The sequence below is a fragment of the Mirounga leonina genome, unplaced genomic scaffold (genome assembly GCF_011800145.1).
Source record: "Mirounga leonina isolate KUSES-001 unplaced genomic scaffold, KU_Mleo_1.0 Mir_173, whole genome shotgun sequence".
Classification (NCBI taxonomy): Eukaryota; Metazoa; Chordata; class Mammalia; order Carnivora; family Phocidae; genus Mirounga; species Mirounga leonina.
The window spans coordinates 24439229-24451659 of NW_023270447.1; the positions used below are offsets into that span (position 1 = coordinate 24439229).

A 12431-nucleotide genomic window follows, 5' to 3' on the forward strand; every position below is an offset into this window, starting at 1 on the left:
TCAGCACATATATCCTAAAAATGTTTTCTGAACTTTTGAGGTTCTTATTAGAGTTTTATAGAATTTTAAGGTGCTCTGTTCTCTGTCCATATGAAGACACAGCATTGAGATTGTTCTCCCTACTTGCCTTGCAGCAGGGTTAGAGATATTAAATAGGCAACTGGATCAGCAAGAATCAGGAAGTGCTTACTGTCCAGCCCTGCTTTCACTAGGGCAGGACAGAAATAGCTCTTGCCTAAGAGTAGACATAGTTCTGGGGAAGTGTCTCACTCACTTCATAGGCTCTGAATTACTTGTAAAGCACCTGACCTCCAAGAAAGCTCTAAGTACTAACTCCATATAATTTGACAGAGCTATGACAAAGCCTTCCCCATTGCCATAGTGAGCATGATTAGAGCAGAAGATCACAGCAGAAGGCATCTTGCCAGTCAATATATGGGTAATAAAAGATAATGTGGCCCTGGATCAGTGATCTCAAACCTGACCACATATTAAGATAACCAAGTCTTTCTTTTCTTTTTTTTTTTTTTTTCCTTTTTTTGAGAGCATGCATGCATGCAAGCAGGCAGGGGAGGGGCAAAGGGAGGAGCAGAGAGAATCTTAAGTAGGCTCCATGCTCAGCACAGAGCCTGGTGCCAGGGCTTGATCTTATGACCCTGAGATCATGACCTGAGCCAAAATCAAGAGCCAGACACTTATCCAACTGAGCCACCCAGGCACCCCAAAATAACCAAGTCTTTAAACACCCCCCCCACACACACACCTCAATGAAGCAAGTCAAATGAACTTTTTGGCTTTCCAGTACATATAAAGTTATGTTTACTCTTTACTATAGTCTATTGAGTGTGCAATAGTATTACATCTGAAAAATAATGTAAATACCTTAATTAAAAAATACTGTATTGCTAAAAATGCTAACCATCATCTGAGCTTTTCATCAAGTTGTAATCTTTTTGCTGGGAAAGGGTCTTGCCTTGATGTTAATGGCTGTGACTGACCAGGGTGGTGGTTGCTAAAGGTGGGGGGAGGCTGTGGCAATTTCTTAAAATAAAACAAAAATGAAGTTTGCTGCACTGATGGACTCTTCCTTTCACAAACAATATCTTTGTATCATGCAATGCTGTTTAAATAGCATTTTACCCACAGCAGAACTTCTCCCAAAATTGGAGTCCATTCTCTCAAATCTTGCTGCTGCTTTATTGACTAAATGTATGTAATTTTCTAAATCTCTTGTTGTCATTTCAACGATCTTCATAGCATCTTCACCAGGAGTAGATTCCATCTCAAGAAACCACTTTCTTTGCTCATTCAAAAGAAGCAATTCCTCATCTGTGAAAATTTTATCATGAGATAGCAGCCATTCAGTCACATCTTCAGACTCTACTTCTACTTCTAGTTCTCCTGCTAGGTCTACCACATCTACAGTTACTGCCTCCATGAAAGTCTTAAACCCCTCAATGTCCTTCATGAGGGTAGGTCCTGTTCCAAACTCCTCTTACTGTTAATATTTTGATTTTTTCCCCATGAATCACAAATGTTCTTAATGGCATATAGAATGGTGAATCCTTTCCAGAAGGTTTTCTTTCTTTCTTTTTTTAAAGATTTTTTATTTATTTATTTGAGAGAGAGAGCACATGAGAGGGGGGAGGGTCAGAGGGAGAAGTAGACTCCCTGCTGAGCAGGGAGCCCCATGCAGGACTCGATCCAGGGACTCCAGGATCATGACCTGAGCCGAAGGCAGTCGCTCAACCAACTGAGCCACCCAGGTGCCCCAGGTTTTCAGTTTACTTTGCCCAGATCCTTCAACGGAATCATTGTCTGTGGCAACTGTAGTCCTACTAAATACGTTTCTTAAATAATAAGATTTGAAATTTGGAATGACTATTTGATCCATGGGCTGCAGAATGGATGTTGTGTTAGCCAGCATGAAAACAACATGCATCTCATTGTCTATCTCCATCAGAGCTCTTCAGTGACCAGGTACATTGTCAATGAGTAGTCATATTTTGAAAGGAATCTTTCTTCAGTAGCTCTTAACAGTGGGCTTAAAACATTCAGTAAACCATGTTGTAAACAGATGTGCCCACATCCAGCTTTTTTATTCCATTTATAGAGCACAGGCAGAGTAGATTTAACATAATTCTTAAGGGGCCTAGGATTTTTAGAATGGTCAATGAGAAATGGCTTCAACTTAAAGCCACTAGCTACTTTAGCCCCTAACAAGAAATTCAGCCTGTTTTATGAAGCCTTGAACCAGGCATTGACTTCTTTCCAGGTATGGAAGTCCTAGATGGCATCTTCTTCCAATAGAAGGCTGTTTTGTGTATCTTAAAAATCTGTTGTTTAGTATAGCCACCTTCATTAATTATCTTAGCTAGATCTTCTAGATAATTCACCACAGCTTCTATATCAGCACTTGCTGCTTCACCTTGCATTTTTTTTTTTTTAATGGAGAAAACTTCTTCCCTTAAACCTCATGAAACAAACTCTGTTGCTCCAAACTTATTTTTGCAGCTTCCTTACTTCTCCCAACCTTCACAGAATTTAAGGCCTTATTCTCTGGATTAGCTATGGCTTAAGGGGATGTTGTGGCTGGTTTGATCTTCCATCCAGACCACTACAACTTTTTCCATATCAGCAATATGGCTGTTTTGCTTATTTTTTTTTTTAATTTTTAGTATTTTTTATTTTTTTATTTTATTATGTTAATCGCCATACATTACATCATTAGTTTTTGATGCTTTCTTATAATGTGTTCACTGGAGTAGAACTTTTAATTCCTTCAAGAATTTTTTCTTTCACAACTTGGCTGTTTGGCACAAGAAGCCTAGCTTTTGGCCTTTCTCAGCTTTTTTTTTTTTTTTAAGATTTTATTTATTTGACAGAGAGAGACACAGTGAGAGAGGAGCACAGGCAGGGGGAGTGGAGGGGGGAGAGGCAGGCTTCCCGCCGAGCGGGGAGCCCGATGCGGGGTTCGATCCCAGAATGCTGGGATCATGACCTGAGCCAAAGGCAGGCGCTTAACGACTGAGCCACCCAGGTGCCCCTGGCCTTTCTCAGGTTTTGACAAACTTTCCTCACTAAGCTTAATCATTTCTAGCTTTTGATTCGAAGTGAGAGACGTGTGACTCTTCCTTTCACTTGAACACTTAGAGGCCATTGTAGAGTTATTAATTTGTTCTAATTTCAATGTTATTGTGTCTCAGGGAATCGGGAGGCCCAAAAGAGGGACAGAGACAGGGAAACAACCAGTGGGTGGAGCAGTCAGAACACACACATTTATGGATTGTTTGCCATCTTATATGGGCATGGTTTGTGGCACCCTAAAACTATTACAATAGTAACATTAAAAATCACTGACCACAAATCAGAATAATGAAAAAGTTTGATATATTGTGAGAATTACCAAAATGTGACACAGAGACATGAAGTGAGCAAATGCTGTTGGAATAATGGTGCTGATAGACTTGCTTGATGCAGGGTTGCCAAAAACTTTAAATCTGTAATAAAAAAAAAATGCAGTATCTGTGAAGCACAATAAAATGAGATACACCTATACAAGACTAAATAGTGAGATTTTTGAAGGTGGGGACCAGCTCCTTTCTATCTAACACAATGTTAAAAATTGTTTATTTAGTGAATAAATGATACCTGCCTTTCAAAAATTTAAAATCTAGTTAAGTAGGAAATATATACATATGAAATATATATTCTATTTCATATAAATAGGTTTAGAGTCACTGGTTTATATTACCTGAGAATCACCTGATTGTTAAACTATCTCGAGAGATTGATTCAGTAGGTCTGGCATAGAGCCTAGGAACTGTATTTTTACCAACTGTGCTAGGTGATTTTGGTACAATTGGTCAACATGAATTTGAGATTCACTGGAAAATAATAAATGATATAAGGATTGATATCTCTGTGGCTTTATGTAAGCAAGGAAGTTTTATCAGTGTAGAATTTGTCTTTTCAGCTAAGTACAATTTATTACCTATTTATTTACCCCATCTCCCCACCCACTCCCCTCTGGCAACTACCAGTTCTCTGTATTTAGAAGTCTGTTTTTTGTTTGTTTGTTCCTTTGTTCACTTGTTTTGTTTCTTAAATTCCACATATGACTGAAATCATATGGTATTTGTCTTTCTTATTTCACTTAGCATAATACCTTCTAGGTCCATCCATGTTGTTGCAAAGAGTAGGATCTCATTCTTCTTTATGGCTGAGAAATATTCCATCATAGAGAGAGAGGGAGGGAAGGAGGGAGAGAGGGGGAGACAGGCATAGAAACATACCTGCATCTTCTTTATCCCTTCATCTATGGATAGACACTTGGATATCCTCCATATCTTGACTATTGTAAATAATGCTAATAAACATCGGGATGCATATCTTTTTGAATTAGTGTTTTCATTTTCTTTGGGTAAATACCCAGTAGTGGAATTACTGGATCATATGGTATTTGTTTTTATTTTTTTTTTGAGGAAACTCCATACTGTTTTCCATAGTGAATGCACCAATCACATCCTCACCAACAGTGCACAAATGTTCTCCTCATCCTTGTCAATACTTATTTCTTGTCTTTTTGATAGTAGCCATTCTGATAAGTGATATCTCCTTGTGGTTTTGATTTGCAATTCCTTGATGATTAGTAATGTTGAGCATCTTTTCATGTGTCTGTTGGCCATTTGTATGTCATCTTTGGAAAAATGTGTATTCAGGTCCTCTGCCTATTTTTAATTGAACTATTTGTGTTTTGGGTGTTGTGTACACTTTTTACATATTTTGGGTATTAATCCCTTATTGGATAGATCATTTGCAAAAATCTCCCATTCAATAGATTTTTCATTTTGTTGATGGTTTACTTCACTGTGCAAAAGCTTTTTATTTTGTTGTAGTCCCAATAGTTTATTTTTTCTTTTGTTTCCCTTGCCTGTAGAGGCATATCTAGAAAAATGTTGCTAAGGCTGATCTCAAAGAGATTACTAGACATGTTTTCTAGAAGACTTTTGGTTTCAGGTCTCACATTTAGATCTTTAATTCATTTTGAATTTATTTTTGTATACGCGTTGAGAAAGTGGTCCAATTTCTTTTTTTTTTTTTTTTTTTTTTGCATGTAGCTGTCTTATTTTCCGATTACCATTTGTTGAAGAGACTTTCTTTTCCCCATTGTATATTCTTGCCTACTTTGTTGTAGATTAATTGACCATATAAATGGGGGTTTATTTCTGGGCTTTCTATTCTGTACCATTGATCTTTGTGTCTCTTTTTGTGCCAGTACCATACTGTTTTGATTATTATTATTTGTATAGTGTATTTTGAAATCTGGAATTGTGATCCTTCCAACTTTGTTGGTTGTACCATAAGGATTTTAGTATTATTTATTCTAGTTCTGTAAAAAAAAAAAAAAAAGGTTCTTGTATTTTGACAAAGATTGTATTAAATCTGTAGATTGCTTTGGGTAGTATGGACATTTTAACAATATTAATTCTTCCAATCTATGAGCATGGAGTATCTTTCCATTTGTTTGTGTCATCTCCAATTTCTTTCATAAATGTTTTATAGTTTTTAGAGTACAGGTCTTTTACCTCCTTGGTTAAGTTTATTCCTAGGTATTTTACTTGATTTTTGGTACAGCTGTAAATGGAATTATTTCTTAATTTCTCTTTCTGCTACTTTATTATTAGTGTATTGAAATGCAACAGGTTTCTGTATATTAATTTTGTATCCTGCAACTTAATTCATTTATTGGGTCTAGTTTTTGGTGCAGTCTTTAGGGTTTTTTTATATATAGTATCATGTTATATGAAAATAGTAACAGTTTTACTTCTTCCTTACCAATGTGGATGCCATTTATTTCTTGTTTGATTGGTACAGCTAGGACTTCTAATATTATATTGAATAAAAGTGGTGAGTGTGGACATCCTTGTTTCTGAACTTAGAGGAAAAGCTCTGTTTTTCACCATTGAGTATGATCTTATCTGTGGGTTTTATCATATATGGCCTTTATAATGTTGAGGTATGTTACCTCTAAACCCCCTTTGAGAATTTTTATCATGAAAGGATATTGAATTTTGTCAAATGCATATTCTGCATCTATTGTTATGATCATATGATTTTATCTTTCATTGTGTTACTATGGAATATCATGTTGGTATGTGGATATTGAACCATTCTTGCATCCCTGGAATAAATCCCACTTGGAGGATGATTCTTTTAATATATTGTTGAATTTGCAACAATATATTGTTGAATATTGGCTTGCTAATATTTTGTTGGCTTGTTGTTTTCTCTTTTTTGTATTGTCTTTGTCTTGTTTTGGTGTCAGGGTCTCATATAATGAATGTGGAGTCTTCCTTTTCTTTTTTCGGAAGAGTTTGAGAAGAATAGGTTACCTCTTTTTTCAATGTTTGGTAGAATTCACCTGTAAATACATCTGGTTCTGGACTTTTGTTTGTTGGGAGATTTTGGATTATAAATTCAATTTTGTTGCTATTAATTGGTCTGTTCAGATTTTTTATTTCTTCCTAATTTCATTTTGGGAGGTAGGTTCTTTATGTCTAGGAATTTACCCATTTCTTTTTTTTTTTTTTTTTTAAGATTTTTTATTTATTTATTTGACAGAGAGAGACATAGTGAGAGCAGGAACACAAGCAGGGGGAGTGGGAGAGGGAGAAGCAGGCTTCCCGCTGAGCAGGGAGCCCAATGTGGGACTCAATCCCAGGACCCTGGGATCATGACCTGAGCCGAAGGCAGACGCTTAACGACTGAGCCACCCAGGCGCCCCATGAATTTACCCATTTCTTTTAGGTTGTCCAATTTGCATATAGTTTTTCGGTAGTAGTTTATTATAATCTTTTATATTTCTGTGGAGTTGGTTCTTCTATTTCTGATTTGAGTCTTCTGTCGTCTTGATGAGTTTCACTAAAGTTTAATTAACTTTATCTTTTCAAAGAAATGTTTGTTTCATTGATCTTTTTTAAAAATTCTATTTATTTATTAATCTGATCCTTATTAATTTCTTCTAACTTTAAGCTTTTTTTTCTAGTTCCTTTAGGTGTAAGGTTGAAGTGTCTATTTGAGATCTGTCTTGTTTCTTGAGGTAGTCCTGAATTGCTATAAACTTCCCTCCAACTGCTTTTGTTGTGTCCCATAGATTTTGGACCATTATATTTTCATATTTGTCTCCATGTATTATCTATTTCCTCTTTCTTTGTTAACTCATTTGTTGTTGTTTAGTGGCATGTTGTTTAGCCTCCATGTGTTTGCTTTTTCCAGATAACTGATTTCTAGTTTCATTCCGTCGTGGTTGGAAAATATGTTTAATATGATTTCAGTTTTCTTGAATTTATTGAGACTTGTTTTGTGGCCTAACACGTGATCTGTTTTCAAACACATGTGTGTTTGAAAAGAATGTGTATTCTGTTGATTTTATGTCTGGATGATCTATCCATTAATGTATGTGGGGTTTAAAGTCCTCTACCATTATGTATTGTTGTCCATTTTTTCCTTTATGTCTGTTAATATTTGCCTTATGTAGTTAGGTGCTCCAATGTTGGCTGCATAATAGATATTTACAACTGTTGTATCCTCTCACTGGATTGATCCTTTTATCATTATGTACGTTCACCTTAGTCTCTTGTTACAGACTTGTTTTAAAGTCTATTAGGTCTAAGAGTTGATACCCCACCTTTTTTTTTTATTATTTGACAGAGAGAGTGAGTAGCAGAGCGAGAGGGTGAAGCAGACTCCCCACTGAGCAGGGAGCCTGATGTGGAACTTGATTCCAGGACCCTGGGATCAGGACCCGAGCCGAAGGCAGACGCTTAACCAACTGAGCCACCCAGGCGCCCCCACCTTTTTTTCCCCTTCCATTTGCCTGGGCTATTTTCCATCCTATTACTTTCAGTCTATATGTGTCTTTATGTCTGAAATGAATCTCTTGCAGGAACACATTGATGGGTCTTGTTTTTGTTTTGTTTTGATGGGTCTTGTCTTTTTTTAACCATTTTGTCTAGGTCTTTTGGAATATTTACACCATTTACATTTAAAGTAATTATTTTTTTTAAAGATTTTTTTGAAGATTTATTTATTAGAGAAATCATGTGCACAGGTGGGAGGGGCAGAGGGAGGAGAGAGAGAGTCTTAAGCAGACTCCACGTTGAGCATGGAGTCTGATACGTGTCTCGATCTCACCTCTGAGGTCACAACCTGAGCCAAAACCAAGAGTTGTATGCTTAACGAACTGTACCACCCAGATGACCCTAAAGTAATTATTAGTAGGTATGTACTTACAGCCATTTTGTGTTCTGATTTTTTTGATAGTTTTTGTCTCTCCGTTTCTTCTTCTCTTGCTCTCTGTAATGGATGACTTTTTTAGTGTATTACTTTCTTTCTCTTTATTTTTTGTGTATCTATTATAGGTTTTTTATAGGTTACCAAGAGGTTCATATATAATATTTTACGTGTATAGCAGTCTATAATAAGTTGATGGTCAGCTATGTTCAAACACATTTTATATGAACTTCATTTTCAGTCCCCCCTATGTATATGTGGTCATATTTTATATCTTCTTATTTTGTGAGTCCCATTAACTATTTTTTTAGATACAATTGATTTTACTACTTTTAACCTTCATACTAGCTTTATAAGTGATTGCTCTACTGCCTTTATTTTGTTTCCTTTACTCATGAAATTTTTCATAATTTTCTTCTAATCTGGCCTTTTTCTTTTCCACTTAAGGGAGTGCCTTTAACATTTCTTGTAACTGTGGTGATAAATTTGTTTAACTTTTGTTTGGGAAACTCTCCCTCTTCTTAATTCTGAATGATAACTTTGCCAGGTAGAGTATTCTTGGAGGTTTTTTCCTTTCCATGCTTTCAATATATCATGCCAATCCCTTCTGGCCTACAAAGTTTCTGCTGAAAGATAAGCTGATAGCATTTTAACCTTTGTATGTAACTAATTCCTTTTGCTGCTTTTAAAATTCTTTCTTTAATCTTTGACATTTTAATTATTATTGTCTTGTGGCCCTCCTTGAGTTCATCTTCTTTTTTTTAATGTTATTATGTTAGTCACCATACAATACATCATTGGTTTTTGATGTGGTGATCCACGATCCATTGTTTTGGTATAACACCCAGTGCTCCATGCAGTACGTGCCCTCCTTAATACCCATCACCAGGCTAACCAATCCTCCCTCCCCCCTCCCCTCTAAAACCCTGTTTGTTTCTCAGAGTCCATAGTCTCTCATGGTTCATCTCCCCCTCCAACTCCACCCCCCCATTTTTCCCTTCCTTCTCCTAATGTCCTCCATGCTATTCCTTATGCTCCACAAATAAGTGAAACCATATGATAATTGACTTTCTCTGCTTGACTTATTTCACTTAGCATAATCTCCTCCAGTCCCATCCATGTTGATGTAAAGTTGGCTATTCATCCTTTCTGATGGCTGAGTAATATTCCATTGTATATATGGACCACATCTTCTTTATCCATTCATCTGTTGAAGGGCATCTCGGTTCTTTCCATAGTTTGGCTATTGTGGACATTGCTGCTATGAACATTGGGGTGCATGTGGCCCTTCTTTTCACTACATCTGTGTCTTTGGGGTAAATGCCCAGTAGTGCAATTGCTGGGTCATAGGGTAGCTCTATTTTTAAATTTTTGAGGAACCTCCACACTGTTTTCCAAAGTGGGTGTACCTACTTGCATTCCCACCAACAGTCTAAGAGGATTCCCCTTTCTCCACAACCTCTTCAACATTTGTTATTTCTTTCCCTGTCCATTTTTGCCATTCTAACTGGTGTAAGGTGGTATCTCAATGTGGTTTTGATTTGGATTTCCCTGATGGCTAATGATGAACATTTTTTTCATGTGTCTGTTAGCCATTTGTATGTCTTCTTCAGAGAAGTGTCTTTTCATTTCTTCTGCCCACTTTTTGACTCGATTATTTGTTTTTTCGGTGTTGAGTTTGAGTTCTTTATAGATCTTGGATACCAGCCCTTTATCTGTAATGTCATTGCAAATATCTTCTCCCATTCTGTGGGTTGCCTCTTTGTTTTGTTGACTGTTTCCTTTGCTGTGCAGAAGCTTTTTATCTTGATGAAGTCCCAAAAGTTCATTTTTGCTTTTGTTTCACTAGCTTTTGGAGAGGTATCTTTAAAGAAGTTGCTGTGGCCGATGTCAAAGAGGTTACTGCCTATGTTCTCCTCTAGGATTTTGATGGATTCCTGTCTCACATTGAGGTCTTTCATCCACTTTGAGTCAATCTTTGTGAATGGTGTTAGAGAATGGTCGAGTTTCATTCTTCTGCATGTGGCTGTCCAATTTTCCCAGCACCATTTATTGAAGAGACCGTCTTTTTTCCATTGCATGTTTTTTCCTGCTTTGTCAAAGATTATTTGACCATAGAGTTGAGGGTCCATATCTGGGTTCTCTATTCTGTTCCACTGGTCTATGTCTGTTTTTGTGCCAGTACCATGCTGTCTTGGTGATCACAGCTTTGTAATATAGCTTGAAATCAGGCAACGTGATGCCCCCAGCTTTGTTTTTCTTTTTCAACATTTCCTTGGCGATTCAGGGTCTGTTCTGATTCCATAAAAATTTTAGGATTGTTTGTTCCAGCACTTTGAAAAATGTCATTGGAATTTTGATTGGGATGGCATTGAAGGTATAGATTGCTCTGGATAGCACAGACATTTTAACAATGTTTATTCTTCCGATCCATGAGCATGGAATATTTTTCCATCTTTTTGTGTCTTCTTCAATTTTTTTTTTTAAATATTTTTTATTTATTTGACAGAGAGAGACACAGTGAGAGAGGGAACACAAGCAGGGGGAGTGGGAGAGGGAGAAGCAGGCTTCCCCTGGAGCAGGGAGCCTGATGTGGGGCTTGACCCCAGGACCCTGGGATCATGACCTGAGCCGAAGGCAGATGCTTAACAACTGAGCCACCCAGGTGCCCCTTTCAATTTCTTTCATGAGTGTTTTGTAGTTCCTAGAGTATAGATCCTTTACCTCTTTGGTTAGGTTTATTCTGAGGTATCTTATCGTTTTTGGTGCTATTGTAAATGGAATTGTTTCTCTAATTTCTCTTTCTACAGTTGCGTTGTTAGTGTATAAGAAAGCAACTGATTTCTGTGTACTGATTTTGTATCCTGCCACATTACTGAATTGCCGTATGAGTTCTAGTAATTTGGGGGTGGAGTCTTTTGGGTTTTCCACATAAAGTATCATGTCGTCTGTGAAAAGAGAGAGTTTGACTTCTTCTTTGCCGATTTGAATACCTTTTATTTCTTTTTGTTGTCTGATTGCTGGTGCTAGGACTTCTAGTACTATGTTGAACAATAGTGGTGAGAGTGGGCATCCTTGACATGTTCCTGATCTTCTGGGAAAGGCTTTCCTCTTTTCCCCATTAAGGATGATCTTCGTTGTGGGTTTTTCATAGATGGATTTTATGAACCTGAGGAATGTTCCCTCTCTCCCTATACTCTGAAGAGTTTTAATCAGGAAAGGATGTTGTATTTTGTCAAATGCTTTTTCTGCATCAATTGAGAGGACCATATGGTTCTTCTCCCTCCTCTTATTAATGTGTTCTATCACGTTGATTGATTTGCGAATGTTGAACCACCCTTGCATCCCGGGGATAAATCCCACTTGGTCGTGGTGGATGATCCTTTTAATGTATTGTTGGATCCTATTAGCTAGGATTTTGTTGAGGATCTTGGAATCCATATTCATCAGGGATATCAGTCTGAAATTCTCCTTTTTGATGGGGTCTTTGCCTGGTTTGGGGATTAAGGTAATGCTGGCCTCATAGAATGAGTTTGGAAGTTTTCCTTCTGTTTCTATTTTTTGAAACAGCTTCAGTAGAATAGGCATTATTTCTTCTTTGAATGTTTGGTAGAATTCCACAGGGAATCCATCAGGCCCTGGACTCTTGTTTTTTGGGAGGTTTTTGATCACTGCTTCAATCTCGTTACTGGTTATTGGCCTATTCAGGTTGTCAATTTCTTCCTGTTTCAGTCTTGGGAGTTTATAGGTTTCCAGGAAGGCCTCCATTTCATCCAGATTGCTCAGTTTATTGGCATATAGTTGTTGATAATAATTTCTAATAATTGTTTCTATTTCCTTGGTGTTAGTCATGCTCTCTCCCCTTTCATTCATAATTTTATTAATTTGCGTCCTTTCTCTTTTCTTTTGGATAAGTCTGGCCAGTGGTTTATCGATCTTATTAATTCTTTCAAAGAACCAACTTCTAGTTTCGTTGATCTGATCTACTGTGTTTCTGGTTTCTAATTCATTGATCTCTGCTCTAATTTTAATTATTTCTCTTCTAATGCATGGCTTAGGCATCGTTTGTTGCTTTTTCTCTAGTTCTTTAAGGTGTAGAGTTAGTTGGTGAATTCAGGATTTTTCTATTTTTTTGA

General features: G+C 37.0%; 1 protein-coding gene across 1 annotated transcript in view; it reads left to right on the plus strand.

Moving 5' to 3' along the window:
• The window catches only part of CTBS (chitobiase), a 48179-nt gene that overhangs the window by 25093 nt on the left and 10655 nt on the right, over positions 1-12431 (plus strand). The window lies entirely within an intron of this gene.